Here is a 15971-nt window from a genome sequence, read left to right as displayed (position 1 = left end):
TCATCCCTGCAGAGATACTTCAGCTATGCTATTATAGCTCAAGTTTTCATTCTTTCATGCACAACTCTTCAACATTGCCACCCTGACTGAATCAATATTGCATATGAATAAATGAGGTGGCTCTGCTTTTTCATTCAGTGCTGTTGTCTGCCTGAACACAACCTTAGACCTTTCCGCTGGAGAGAGAGGCTCTGTGTTTCTAGGATGAGGCTTACACAAGGCTGTCTGTTTTCACCCCAGACCAGCACTTACCCAGGCCCCTGCTTGCTTAAGCATTCAAAACAACTAATGAAAGGGAACTGGAGATTGAAGGGGGAGAAAAACACAACGCTGCATCAAAAGCTGTTATACAGCCAAATCATACCTGTGATCTCATTCATCACTATGTTCAGCAAATACAGGAAACAAGTACATTATTTGAGAAAATGCACACTTGAAACCAGTGCTGCCAGGTAATTTGGGCTGTAACATACTGCATAAGACTGGACTCTCACACACATCACATCACCACACGCACTCGGGTTTTTCTTTATGCACACTTCCTATAATTTATAATCTTTATAATCTCTTTCTGCTATTTGCACATTTTTTACTGTAAGTTTCTAAGTTAATTTGTAAATTTTTGTAGTAACCTGTAAATTGTAAATACTGTAAAACCACTGTCATTTAATGGTCGGGTTTGCACAGCTACAAGCATTTCACCCCCATGTCATACTGTGTATGGTTGTGTGTGTGTGACAAATAAAATTTGAATTTGAATAACAGTTCTGCACATCCTCAGTTTGGCTTATGTGTCAATTTTATAGCTTTATTTGGAACAAACGATCTATGTGCTTCAGTCACATCACAGAGTTTTACAGATTTTTACCCTGAGTGAGATTTCTTTTTTTAAATCAGAGAAAATATCCTGACTAAAAAAACGAGAAATCTCTTAAAATAACAAGTAAAACACACATTCTAAGCAGTTCATTCAGTAAACTAAGCCTAACTTACTAGTTGATATACAATTTATGAAAGAAGAACAAACTCTACTAAAAACTCTACATTTCTCTCGCATATTAAGTGTAACGCACATCTATAGCTGTCATGGTCCTGGGTCTTTTGACCCAGCGTTTTAAGTTTGAGTTTATTTTGTTCATTAGGTTATCTAAGTTCATTTGGTTATTAGACTCCTTGTGTTTTCTTCCCCTGTATTTAAGCTTCCCCTCACCCTTCGTGTTTCATGCTGCGTGTCTTATGTTATCAAGTTTGTATTATTATGCCTAAGTGTTTCTAGTTATTATTTTCCCCTCGTGTTTCCAACCATGTTAAATCTCCCCTGCTCTTCATGCGTTTCATGTCTGTGTCTTACGTTGTCAAGTTCGGGTTGTCATGTCTATGTCTCATTATGTTTCCTGTTTTATTGTGAAGAGGTCTGGTGTTCTGTGTTCATCATGTTCAGTTTTACTCTCCCACTGTGACGTCATTATGTTCATGTGTGCCAGCTGTTTCCTCATGTGTCTCCACTTCCCCTAATCACCTCCTGTGTATTTAAGTCCTCTGTTTTCAGTGTGTGATTGTCAGGTCATCTGTTGTCCACGCCATGTTTCCTATGCCATGCTTCCAAGTTTCTTGTCTAGGTTTTTCTTATTGTTTGTTTAGATTTCCCAGTTTAGGTTTGTGTTAATTTTGCTTCAGTTTGCCTTGCCCTTTGTTTGTACCTTTTTTTCCAGCCATATTAAACGGCTCGCTTTTTGTTAACATTCAAGTTTTGTTCCCTGTTCCTTGGAGTCTGCATTTTGGGTCCTTTTTCAATTCATACAGTCTGCCCTCGCCAGACTGTGACAGAACGACCTGACCATGCTGGACCCAGTGGACATTTATTTCAGTGACTTTTTTGAATTCAAGATTCGTGTTACACAGCTTCGTGGACTTTGGATTATCTCCTGTGCAGGGAAGCAGGGGGAGGAGAAGGAGGCTATTCGGGCTCAGTTGACCCGGATAGCCACGGCTAACCCAGGTTTTATGGACTGCCTGCCTGCAGATTTAAAGAAGTTTGCTACAGCCACGAACTCCTCTGCCTCACCATCATCGTCTGAGCAGGTGCCCAGTGTGCAGGCTGAATCACACCAGCCCTGCGGTGATGCAGCTCTTCCTTCACCGGCTACAGGAGTAAGAGTCGGCTTATTCAGTCTCTCACCTGTCTCCATGTCCATGTCGCCACTGCAGCAGAGAAGTGCTGCGTTTCCCTCACCTCAACCGGTGGCTGCTTCCAGTGCTACATTCATCTCAGCTTTAGCGGCGCCGGCCTCCACAACCACCGCTTCCAGGAGGAGGCGGCGTCCAGGTCGTCACCATGGCTCACAGCAACATGAGGTGGGTGATTGTATTCTGAATCCACGCGTTTTTTCTAAGGACAATATTGGAACAAACACTGCCTTAAAGGTTCATGGGCATGTTTATGAAATGACTAAGACTGCAAAATCACCAGCCAAGTCTTCCACGGAATATCTTATCCCTCTGCACAATTACCTAGCATCCCTGTGTATTGATCATGCTACGAACTTTGCTTCCAAGAAGCCAAATTATAAGACTGTTTGCACTGGAAGTGCTAGCCATGAGGCTCAGCTAAGCCACTGTGGGACCGAGATCCGGGCCAGGTTGGAGCCAGGGGCTAAGTTGGAGTTTGTGCAGCCTTTTCCTGTGTCTGCTGGCGGGCCCGAGGAGCCCGTCCAGCCTCACGCCACGTCAGCTGGCGGGCCCGAGGAGCCCGTCTGGCCACCTTCTGCGTCAGCTGGAGGGCCCGAGGAGCCCGTCTGGCCACCTTCTGCGTCAGCTGGAGGGCCCGAGGAGCCCGTCTGGCCACCTTCTGCGTCAGCTGGAGGGCCCGAGGAGCCCGTCTGGCCACCTTCTGCGTCAGCTGGAGGGCCCGAGGAGCCCGTCTGGCCACCTTCTGCTTCACCACCTGTGGCTGCAGCGCCACCTCCTGCGGCTCCCGTGCCGCCGCCTGCAGGACCACCACCTGCTGCGCTACTGCTTGCTGCTTCTACGCCTCAGCCTGAGGACGACGCCTCACCTGGTTCTGCCACACCTCAGTCTGAGAACTCATACAAACTCATTTCACCCACTATAGACTGTGTGTTGCTGCAACTTGAAAAGCAACCTGCCTCGTCAGCTGGAGGGCCCGAGGAGCCCGTCCAGCCTCATGCCTCGTCAGCTGGAGGGTCCGAGGGGACCGTTCAGCCGCCATCTGCGGCCGCCTCGTCATCGGCTGGTCCAGCTTCAGCCTGTGCCTCGCCAGGCCCAGCCTCATCAGAGCCTTCAGCCTCGCCAGGCCCAGCCTCATCAGAGCCTTCAGCCTCACCAGGCCCAGCCTCATCAGAGCCTTCAGCCTCGCCAGGTCCAGCTTCAACCTGTGCTTCGCCTGGTCCGGCTTCATCCGAGTCTTCGTCCTCGCCTGGTCCGGCTTCATCCGAGTCTTCGTCCTCGTCTGGTCCGGCCTCTGCCTCTGCTACGCCTGGTCCGGCCTCTGCTACGCCTGGTCCGGCCTCTGCTACGCCTGGTCCGGCCTCTGCCTCTGCTACGCCTGGTCCGGCCTCTGCCTCTGCTTCAGCGTCGCCTGGGCCAGCCTCTGCTTCAGCGTCGCCTGGTCCTGTGCCCTCCAAGCCTCGGCTGGTACGCCTGACACGTGGGAGCCGCCGCTGCCTTCCGCGCGGCCGGCCCCCTGAACTGCTCCGTGGTCTCCTTCGTCGCCGCCGCTGCCTTCCGCGTGGTCGGCCCCCGGATCGCCGTTGCCACCCGCACAGCCGGCCCCCGGAACTATTTGACTGTGTTCTCCTGTGCCGTCTGCCGCCGGGCCGGCCCCCTGCTCGAGTCAACTATGGACTTCTGGACCGTCACCCTCCAGGTCGGCCCCCTGAGGAGTTGCAAACTGTTTCCTTTGCTCTTGTTGGATGTTTTGTTTTGTGGCCTTGTTTTTTCCAGCCATATTAAACGGCTCGCTTTTTGTTAACATTCAAGTTTTGTTCCCTGTTCCTTGGAGTCTGCATTTTGGGTCCTTTTTCAATTCATACAGTCTGCCCTCGCCAGACTGTGACAATAGCACCTGTTAAACCTGAATGGTGTATTATAGTTCTGCTTTTGTGAGTATGCCAGGGTTCACCGGGTCCAAGCGATGTAAATTTTGAGCGCAAAGCTCCGTGCCGACGTGCACATGCCTACCAATTTTCTGTGACACCCATTGACACATTACACTACAACACACCAATGCATATACCCTTCAGGTGCACTTCAAGCAGACTTCAAAGAAGCATAACAAGAATGGCTACTCATCTGTGATGTCTGCAGCTCTCCATGACGGTTCCCGCAACCGAGTATAATCCCTGCCTTAGTGGTTCTACAAAGTGCCTTGAGATCAAAGTTTTCTCAAACAGCAATCTTCAAAATTGAACTTTCTGACCATAATCAGCTTTTTGAAATCTGATCTGTGCGTGCCACGAGCCGCAGCTCAGAGCTGAAAGATGTAGGAAAATATAAGAAGATGTACAACGTGCAGGCACTCAGTGTTAACCAGCATGTGAGTGAAAGGCTTCTAATAATGACAAGTCCAGTCGAAGCAGCTCTTGTTTGGGGACTGTGGGAGAGCATTTGTGTGGTAGACTATCATTGTATTGTTTTATGTCTCATCTTTGTGAAGCTCCGTGTTTGAATAGAGATCTTCTAGCACATAAAGATGCCGGGCTTAATCTTGTCCAGGAGGCAGAGTATAATATACAAGTCATACGTTTATATTATACCATCTGTGCATGTTTTGACAAAATATAACGCAGTGTTGTTACTGCATTTAAAAATGGAAAATAATAAGCACACTGGATAAGGTTTGGAAGGAGTGTGATGTGTTGATACTACTGATAGTTATGATTTCTAACACTTTAAGGAAAAAAATGTGATAAGTTTGGCACATCAGCATTGGGAATAATGATAATAATTCTAGAATAATAAAAACGTAACACGTGTGTCTGAATGAGGTGGCTGTGCATGCAGAAAAAATACTGTAGGATTTTACTAAATGGTAAAAAGTAATAATAATGCTACGTTGCTGGCTGTCACTTGGTGAAATCAATTGCAAAGAGGGTGCAGCACGAAAAGCCTTCCTGTGCAGCTTACTGCTACTACTGCACACATAGCTAACATGAAGACACCGACTTGTCTGTGGACGTTCTTGAAATTTGAAAAAGTCCAACGCAAACACTTTTCAAAAAGTGCAACTTTTACTTTGAAGGCGAACCTTCTCCATTTCCATTTTTCACTGCACTTTTCACCTTCACTGCTTTGAGAGTGGTTGCCAAGTGCTTGCAGACATGTCGGCGTTTTCCATGCAAACTACTGACAACTGTAGCAATGTGCAATTGACCAAAGCAGGAGGTTTTTGGTGAAACACCAAATACATCCACCAACCACTTGCCAAAGTTGCAGAAAACATACATTTCCCTCATGACCCTTCGTAGTTACCAGGGGGCCACTGAGTGATCTGTAGGCCTGTGTGAAAGGGGGCTTTAGCAATCGACTTCACAGTGACTGCCAGCAACCTCCAACAACCACTCTCAAGCAGTCCGGAAGTACATATTTCCGGTGGTTGTTGAGATGATCTTTGACAGGTTTCCTAGCAAGATTAATACGTTTCCAATTCTTGGTTCTGTATGAGAAAACATAGATTCATAAAGGTTGGACGAGGTTGTTTGACGATGATAACCTTTCACAGTTTTGAAAGTTGCAGCAGTAGATCCGTTCTCTACACTCTAGGCTTTATCACAGTCATGATGTCTACTGACTGGAGCCGAGGGCGGCGAGGGTCAAGGTATAGATTAGGTGAAGTGAGCCATCAGTTCATTTATTACAGGCCTAAGTGAAGTTCTTCATTGATCATTAAAGTATAATTGGCCCATTTTGTCAGACTGCCCAATACACAGAATTTATCCAAAAAAAGATAAAGTTCTTAAAATGCCCTAAGGCTTATTTGCCAGTGTAGTGCTTAAAAGGCGAGGTCTGTCGATTGTTTAATGAACAAACAACCTGAGGCCTTTTTTTTTTATTTCCAGGAAAGAAATCCACTATGAGCAAACTTTTAGGAAAAATTCCGACATGTTTGATGACTCCACTTTCCGAACGCACATATTTTTAAAGCTCCGTGAATTACTTTTCAACATCTTTCATTCCTGAAAGAGCAAGACACTTCTTTTATGAAATATCTGTCTACAATACATGCATTCAGGAACGTCTTCGTGAGTTCTCCCTACTTTTTGGTGGGTGTTTGAGTTTTTCTTACACTCTTCCATTATTTTGCCCAACTGAGCGACAAAAAAAAGAGATTAAAAAAAAGCAGTGACATCGTGACTGAGGAACATCGTTTTCTCGATGTTTTACAGTGAGAGCAGTGGGAAAAAATCTATTTAATGTATTCAGTGATGAAATATGAACAGGTAAATTAAATTATTCACTAGTTTGCACTGCACTCTCTGATGATAACATTGTCCCTAGCAGGCCAGAGACTCAGACTACAAAAAGATATTTCTGTAGAGTTGGCAATTGTCAAAGGAGCACTCCACTCTCCTGTTTGTGTATGCACAAAGAACATCAAAGGCTTGTCTCAGATTCTCAAATGGATGATCTTAATGTGACACTAGCGAGGCCTCAAAGGCAGAGCGGTAAAGAAACCCTCGGAATAGAAAGAGGAGGCAGCTTCCTGTGCTGCCACCCCCAACTTCTCCCCTTCTCTTTATCTCTTTGTCTGTCGTTCTATCGTGGCTTTGTCTGTCTGATTCTCTTATCTCGTTCTCTCACTCTTTTTCTCCCCCTTTCTGCGACTGTTGTCACTCATTCTTCCTTTCGATCACTCTCTTCCTCTCAGCGAGAAACACACACAGGCACACACAGAGTCTTGCCCCTCCCTTTGTCTCTCGTGATCTAGAAGAGAGGCCGTTTCCGATGTCGCTCTTAATGAGAAATGGCAAGCAGTCGCCGCAGCGCACCTCATCGCTACGTTGACGCAAATAACAAAACCCAGAGGTGAGATTTCACCACGGGTGACTTTGGGTTGCTATTTTTGAACCAGTCAATAGCTATTGATGAGCAAGGGGGGAAAGGGGTATGCATATTAGACTGAGCATCGTATATAGTGAGGTGAATTGTAAGTAGAAGAACAACGTGTGGAGGGATATTTATGGTCATGTCCAGCTGTCTCTGTGGTTGTTTGCACTGCACTGTGAACTGAGGGTTATCCCTATTCAAAAAAGAAAAACAAGAGAAAAGGAAGTACAATAAAGCAAAACACACAAGACCTCAGAGCTCAGTGTCATTGCTCTGTTGTCAGGAATTTAAAGCTGAAAGGTCCTTATCTGTCAGTGGTGTAAATCCTTTTTGTCTTAACCTTACAGAGTCACTTTAAATCAATCCAGGAAAAGGTTTGCCATTATCGCTGATGAGATGAACTGTGACTCAGCAAAGCCTACTCCCAGAGAAAGTAAACACATTTGCCTTCAATTCAGAGCAGCCAGTGGAAGACAGATAGTTGGGTTTCTGTTTCAAATCAAATAGGGATGAAAAGCAGAATTTGCATTCTGATCTCGTCTCGCTTTCGACATGGTAGGCTCTGACTAACGCCTGGGTTTTTTTATACGAGTTAGGTGCTGTGTTTCCTCACTGTCTGCTCTATTCTGCCAGTTATGTCAGAGCGTTTTGGTTTTCGTGCTTTTAAACCATTAGTCAGGGATTGTGATCTCTTTGAGCCAAGTACCACTTTAAGCTTGTGTTAAAAAGCTGTGGTAAAACACAAACTGGGTTCTGTGGAGCAGAAAGAAAGCATATAGCCTCTTTGTCACCACTCTGCAGCACTTCTGTGCGCGTGTGTGTAAATCTTTTCATACTTTGTGAATACCACAATGCCCAGTGTCATCGGTGAATGAACAAATATCAAAGTGAAACAGCACTGGTCACAATTGTCTGTACTTTTAAACAATTGTTAAGCTACAAAGGTGTGATGGATTGGACTGGGTAATAGTTATGAATGATGCATAGAAATACCCCAAAATAACTTTTTGTCCTTCTGTATGATTTCAGTTGAAATGTGTGATTACAGACGAAGCCGAGCTCGCACAGGTTCAGTTTGCACTGATTCATTATCAGTCTCACTCTCAGTAGCTTTGCTGTGTTTTCCATATCACTCTGTAGCAAACTGAGCCGCAGTGTGCATACAACAGAAACGTAATCGCAGTTAATGAGGGTTCAGCTTTCGGCAAAAATTCTATAGTGAAACCTGCGGAGTTTAAAACCAGATCGATGCACTGGTTCCACGCTCTTTTCATTACTGAAAGAAATGTAAGGCAACGTTGCGCTGCGAGGAGTCTCGTCAAGAAAAGCGTGAGTGGGTTTGGTTTGGGAAAAGGACAACACAAAAAATGATAGATATTCCCATTAACTTTTGCCAGAACTGGCTGACCTGTCACGATCCCTGCTTCTCATCTTGGACAAGTTAATTAAGGAGTAAATAGTTTATCACTGCGCGGTTGTCAGTCAGCATCTGAAGCCACAGCATTTCCTGAGGTCACCATGCCCACGCTGACAGGGCATGGTGACCTCAGGAGCTTTTATTCACTCCTAGCATGTTTTCCTTCAGTCTTTGTTTCCTCTATAATTAGAGCTGGGCGATATGAGATTTTTTCATATCACGATATGTTTTTTTCATTTCAGGCGATAACGATATCTATCACGATATAAGCCAAATAACTATATTTGTAAGATTTAAATGTGCCGTTGCTCACAAGTAAAATGTGAAATAATCAGCAGCTTGTTTTTATTTAAATATTTATTTCCCATAATAAGTTCAACAGGGTAGATGTACTTAAGGAACTGTCAGGGGTAGACATTTGTTCAAACACAAGTAAGAGAAATGAGACAACTGCAGACCGACTCAGAGTGTAATTAGAAAACGTGCGCACGGGTGAATGTCTCTCTGAGAAGACACACACACCGAGCACAGGCTCGCTGCTTTATTTATAAGGCAAAAATGGGTTACATAGTACTTCCTCTTTTTAACAGTCAGGGAAGAGGTTAAGCATTAAATCAACTTATCTGATCTTTCACACACTGGGATTAAAAATACAGTAGTATATCATGCTTTATCTGACATCACAGACATTATAGGAAAGAATGCATCATTATATCATGCTGTCAAAACATCTCAAACATTTCAGACACTTAAGTAAGGAATGCATTATGTTCTCTTTAACAATAAACTTGATTAGGTAGTTCTTCAACAATAAGCTTGGTTATGTGAAAATATATGAACACACTAAATATAAGGCACACTTGGTTAGAATATAAGGCCTACTTGATTATATTGTATTATAGAGATTTGGTTGTAGTGTATAATGTAGAAAATCTCTTAACATTTCCCTCCTGTTGTTAATATATTTCACATGTTTAATATCAATGCATAGTCACTTGTTAAATCACATTTTCAACTTGCATATCATTCAGTGAAGTATCTAAACATCAGCTCTGTTAAGATTAAGATTATCATAGACATTCTCTTCTCTGGTCTCTCTATTTAGCATATCATACTGGCGAAAGGGATCCTCCATATCTCTCTGAAAAAAAAGTCAAAAGAAAAAAGCAAAACGTGTAGCTGAATGGCGACTTTTCAAAGCATGGGAGGCAGAAAATGATAAACGCAGTGCTAAACGTGCCCAAAAACAAGAAAATAAAGATAAACAGAAAGCTGCTGGAGAGGAAAAAAACCCCCCTCCTTATGCACCTTCCTCTCAGCCCACACACACAGCAGCAGCAGCAGCAGCTGCACCAACTCCTGCGTCACCGCTTCCTGTGATCTCTCCTCACAACCCTTTTGCTCCAGATCCCTATGCTGAGGCAAAACATCAGCTTAATCTTATGACTAAACATAATCACTACAAAAAAGAAGGAACTGTAGGTCAGTTTCCAATGGTTGCCTTATCAAATCCTAGGTATGGGCAACCCAGTGGGCCTGTAGACGGCCAAGGAATCATACCAATAGATGGAGAACCTCTGATATACGCATTCAGACCCTGGTCCCATAAGGACAGAGAGAATGTGCTAAAAGATGTCCCACCCCTTAATGAAGGTTTTCAACAGTGGCGACATGCAGTAGAGTTGATTCGTAGAGGTTGGGGTTTGAATGGTCATGAGATGCTCCAAGTTCTTCAAGATTTATTAGGTTTACGTTTTCCTAGAGTCAGAGGAGCCTACACAGGAAACGACCAAAACGGTGACGTCCTAGGACCAGACACTCCTCAGTTAGTTCAAGAAACAAATGACTTGTACGGCAGAATAGAAGTCAATTTAGCCCCAAGGCCAGATTATGGAAAAATAGGAGAGTGCAAACAAAAGGAAGGAGAGACAGGCTTCATAGCTTTCTCAGGACAACAAAAACACACAGCTGTTAGACAGCAGAAAAGTAGCTGTACAAAATGCTCCAAAGCCAGTTACTAAACAACAAATGATGAGTTATCTAGGTCTGTGCAATTTCTGTAGATGCTGGATCCCAGAGTATGCACTGCTGGCCCAGCCACTACAGGACCTCATTTATGGCAAAGACCTAGCACTAAAAGAGATATACAATGTTATAACTGTGGTAAATACGGGCACTTTGCTCGAGACTGTAGAAGTGTAAGCCAGGAACAAGAAAGTGATGATGACAGGCGCAGACGCCGTGATGAATGACTAGCACGAGAGGAAGGAAGTGAAACAAGTGAAGGGGAAGTTTACAATATTGAACAACTACTGCTGGGATCAGAAGCAAAGCCAACAGTTATAGTACACGTGAATGGTGTCCCAGTAAAATTCCTTTGTGACACAGGAGCGTGTAGATCTGTCTTAACAGTAGAAGTCCCAAATGTAACTTTCTCAAAAGACACTTTAATTGTGAAATCAGCCACAGGACATGTGACATTGCAACAGCTAACCGTTCCCCTCTTTATGTCACATAGAGAAAGTGGTCGTGGCTGCAGAAACCAGTGCATCTATGACCCATCTTGTCCACTAAATTTGTTAGGAAGAGATGCTTTAACAAAATTAAAAATAGGAGTTATCCCTGAAGAAAGTGGCATGCAAGCGAGACTCCTACTCTCTGAAAGTCAGAGCCAAACTGAAGACATTTTTGTTTGTGAAGGTTCAGGTGAGCCAAATTATTACTGGACCTTAGATTTACCAAAACTTGAACCTCTGGAAGCCAAGGCTAATGTGTACTTACCTGAACACTCACAGAGGCAGGACCCAGCAGCATACCACAACACCCTGTGGTATAAACATGTCCCAGGCCCAGACAAAATTTATGATCAGCAAGTGCACAGACTAGGACCACAAAAATTAGTCCTACAACACCTGTATGTAACACAGAGTGGCAACGCAGTATGCTCAGTGTTACAGACAGATGCAGTGCAACGCATAAATAAAATGTTGAACCCTCATGTATCTGTTGCATGCAACGACCAAACGCCTTGGTCTGAGTTAGGCACAGTGCTGAGAAATGTAGAAATGGACAGATATGACAAAACAGAGTGTGAAGGCTGGCAAAAAGGCCGTAGAACAGGGTGCATGAGACTCACGCTGTGTTGGCCGGTGACAGCCACACCGGCTACACATTTAGCCACAACAGAGCAAGACGAATGACAAGTGTTAACAGTTGAAACACATCCTGAACTAGAAAAGCTACCACAAACATTATGGTCTCAAGGACCCACAGATGTAGGCCTAATAAAAGAAGCAGATCCTTAGGTCGCTGGTTCGACTCCGGCTCGAAGGACCAATTAAATGTCAGGGGTAGACATTTGTTCAAACACAAGTAAGAGAAATGAGACAACTGCAGACCGACTCAGAGTGTAATTAGAAAACGTGCGCACGGGTGAATGTCTCTCTGAGAAGACACACACACCGAGCACAGGCTCGCTGCTTTATTTATAAGGCAAAAATGGGTTACATAGTACTTCCTCTTTTTAACAGTCAGGGAAGAGGTTAAGCATTAAATCAACTTATCTGATCTTTCACACACTGGGATTAAAAATACAGTAGTATATCATGCTTTATCTGACATCACAGACATTATAGGAAAGAATGCATCATTATATCATGCTGTCAAAACATCTCAAACATTTCAGACACTTAAGTAAGGAATGCATTATGTTCTCTTTAACAATAAACTTGATTAGGTAGTTCTTCAACAATAAGCTTGGTTATGTGAAAATATATGAACACACTAAATATAAGGCACACTTGGTTAGAATATAAGGCCTACTTGATTATATTGTATTATAGAGATTTGGTTGTAGTGTATAATGTAGAAAATCTCTTAACAGGAACATGAGACTTTTTCAGATAAATAAAGGCAAATATTGCAAACTACACAAAAGGCAGCCGCTAAAGCGTTTAAGTTTCAAAATAGAACAAACGAAACAGACTAAATTGTCAATTCCACTTAGAAACAAAATATTAATTCTAAAAATAAATCTTAGTTTGTTTTACAGAAGAACAGACAAAACTGACTTTTGTCAATATCAAATAAACTGAGAACTAAAAGGAAATTCTCAATCTCTCCTTGTTGTATAGCTGAGCTTTTCAAACAGTTGTAACAGTTACTTTAGTCTGACAAAAGCCGAATGACGAATTAGCGCTTCCAGTCAGAGACTGAGGCTACGTCCACACGTACACGGGTATTTTTGAAAACGGAGATTTTCCGTTTTCGTTTTAAAAATAATCCCGTCCACACATAAAGGCAGAAATGAAGGAAAACGCTGCTATGAACATGCCAAAGCAGCAGGTGGCGCTAGATTCCTAACCGTGCCGAAATGTCGGCCAATCAGAAGTCTAGAAGCCTCGGTGGGAAAAAGTAAACAAAGCTGCGGCATAGAAGCAGAACCGAGTCGTATGTGTGGAGGGACAGTAACTGTGTGTATATGTAAGCATTTAAACACTGCAGAGAGTAGAATTAACAGTATTGTAGAAATTCATTTCACCGAAACAATAACGTGGCGCACAGTGTGACGCATGCACCAGTTTATTGTATTTCCAGACTTGCTTTCGGCACAATTTACAGTGCACGCTACTCTGTTTTTTGTCAGACTTGAAATAGCCGAAATACCTTCACACTACGGAACTTCTATGGCTCTTCCGTTCGACAATCTCTCCGGCATTGGAACCATCATCTGTTTTCTCTTCAGTCACGCTCGGTTGATTTTTCTAGTCGGCACACTCATTTCCTCCATTACACGCTGGCTCCATTACCCGCTGGCTGCTTCCCAAACAAACACACGTGCGGCTTGGCACTTGTGCTGTACGTAACAAGTCACGCGACGTGACGCTGCGGCTGTGATTGGTTCGGCTCTGCGCTAATTAGTTTGGATTGGCTGACCTTTTTTTTTTTTTTTTTTTTTTTTTGAGGACAAGAGCGGCGAGGTCTATCGCGATAGCTTAATTTCTCTATCGAGTAAAAGTTATATCGCGATACATATCGTTCTATCGCCCAGCTCTATCTATAATGTTAGTATGCTATGGCTGTTTGTCTGTTGGGTTAGTTTCATTGCTTTGCTGTTGCTCTTTAATTTATAATGAGCAGGAATTATTGGCATTTAAATGCATGCGTCGATTTTCGTGCCGGTGGCTGCTCAGTTTGCTGTTGCGTCACGGAGACAAATATATATTGAGTTCCAGTCTTTCTGTTCATTTGCATGGTGTTATTAAAAAATAGGATCATATCACAGTGCTTGCCTTGTTGCTGTTATCCAGTTATAATTGGAGTATACTCAATAAATTGGTGGAATTAGTCCTTTTCCACTTGTAGTTTTGGTGCTTTTCCGTGAGCTGTTACTGTATATGGGATCCAGAGTGTATTTATATTTTGGCTCAAGATGTCATTAGGATCCTACTGTATGTTAATTTGCAAGTAATCAATATTACCGAGTAATATGTCAGATAAAAAGTGCACGCCTGCTGCAGCCTCTCATGTATAGTTTAAAATGTTTCACTTGAATCAGTGTCCCGCTGCATGATTATCAGCGGGCAGCCAGCATGTTGTCTAAACTCCTTCTCAGGCGACAGCGTGCTCGTCGCAGTAATGTAGTTATTGGGGATTTGTGGTCGCAGCAGAATCCTCATTGCTGTTCGGGTCCATCGACAGCGCCCTCAAACAGCCGAACCTTTCTTCCTCCACATCTAACTGTATAACCTTCAGCTGTAAACGTTCACTTCCTTGACTCGGATCTCTCACTTGATGAAATGAATGAAACATGGAATTAGTTCTGGCAGAGAACTGTAATCAATCTGGAATGGCTGATTGACACCAGCTCTTATATGTCTTACAGTAATTGGCTCTTTCAGTGATTGGCTCATTTTGCAGTAGTTTATAGTAATTCAGGTGCACAGCACAGATATTACAACGTGAGCCTGATGATTGTTCCTCTGACAGCCACACCGCTAACAGCCGCAGCACCCTTTACCTTCCCGCACGCCCTCCTTGTGTCTTAATTATGATTGTTGTTTTGAAGAAGACATCATTCATGTATGTTTATGTTTATTTATGTGTTTATTAGGTGAGTTGAGCTTCATCAGCACACCCTCCCTCCCCCTCATTCATTGACAGCTCCTCAGACAGCAGAGGATTTTCAATCAAATCTAACTGTGTAACAGTTTTTTAAAAAATGTTCATGATCGTTTGTGGGCCAATAATTATTTTTAAAAGGGCCAAAAATCATTGCAGGTTGTTTCTGACGGCCTCTTACTACACATACACATGAGCACTGTGTGTACACTGCACACACACATGCAGAGACACACTCTTTATGATTTTAGCCGAGGTATAACAATCACCAAGCTGGCAATCCCTATTTCAACTTCCCATTTCATGTGCTAGATGGAAGTGAACTTCGGTGAAAAGACTGAGGCTGCTCACTCCAATTTTCTGAGGAGTCCTCCAGCTTAATTGGTCAAGCTCTTATCCCCCAGCCCACCTCGGCTTAGCCCTGAAGGAGATTTTCTCCGCCTATACCTCTGCCTTCATTTCCTCTCCCCCCCCCCCCCCCACCTGCTCCCCACTCCCACCTTTTGAGCAGTAATCGGAAGAGACTGATGGAGAAGAAAAAGAGTTACTCTTCCTCTCTCTGTGTCACTGCTCAGCCTCCCTCAGGCAGGAGAGACACTGCTGGCTAGTTGGTTAATGAATGTTGTGTTCATTTGTCACGCTTATCAATCACTGCATGTGTAGGTGTCATTTTGACACGTCTCCTCGTCTGCCATTGTTGTCGATGATGTCGTTCGCTCACGCACCCTGTGATTGTACCTGAGTCACGGAGCAGAGATGCAGGAAAATGTGAGCAAAAGGTGAAACCTGAAATGTGGGTGTGTGATTACAGCCTCGAACGCAGGGGAATAATATCGAGTCCAGGCGGGGATTGGATGGCTGCGGCGCATCGTGCTTCAGCCAGGTTTATTCATCCTGGTTTAAAATGACTCCTCTTTTATATTTGTCCGCATTGGTTAGAAAACAGAAGCGTGTCCTGGCAATATTGGACCGCTGATTGTTTTCCAGCATTAAAACCATTGAATAGAAGCAGCGCGACATAATTTGAGGGCATTTTTAGAGCACGCACATATGAAAAAGACACTGAATAACTTTAACGTGGCGAGGCTGCCATACGCTTTATTTTCCCCAAAAGCGCCCTTAGAGTGTTGCACCATTTACCTGTCTTTTGAATGCCTGCATTTCCATATTTAGGCAATCATAAAAGCCATTAACATTTTCCAGTTGCACTGCGATGATGTTTGGTGCTGAAGCCCAGCAGGCAGTGGAGCTTATTCCCGACAACACCCCACCCACCATTGCCGACTCCTATAGGAGGCACAAAGCACTTTATGGACATTCATCCCTGGATGAGCGATCCGAGTGTGTACCCACACACACTTGCCGCCAT

At 43.8% G+C, this 15971-nt stretch overlaps 1 protein-coding gene across 2 annotated transcripts in view; it reads left to right on the top strand.

Moving 5' to 3' along the window:
- negr1 (neuronal growth regulator 1) overlaps nucleotides 1-15971 on the top strand; it is a 182639-nt gene that overhangs the window by 128952 nt on the left and 37716 nt on the right. The gene's annotated exons all lie outside the window — the stretch shown is intronic.

The sequence above is a fragment of the Rhamphochromis longiceps genome, linkage group LG15, assembly GCF_057381845.1.
Source record: "Rhamphochromis longiceps isolate RC_006_pf linkage group LG15, R_longiceps_female_GT1.1, whole genome shotgun sequence".
Taxonomy (NCBI): domain Eukaryota; kingdom Metazoa; phylum Chordata; class Actinopteri; order Cichliformes; family Cichlidae; genus Rhamphochromis; species Rhamphochromis longiceps.
The sequence above is the reverse complement of the archived record's forward strand: the minus strand, read 5'-3'. Positions and strand labels throughout refer to the sequence as shown.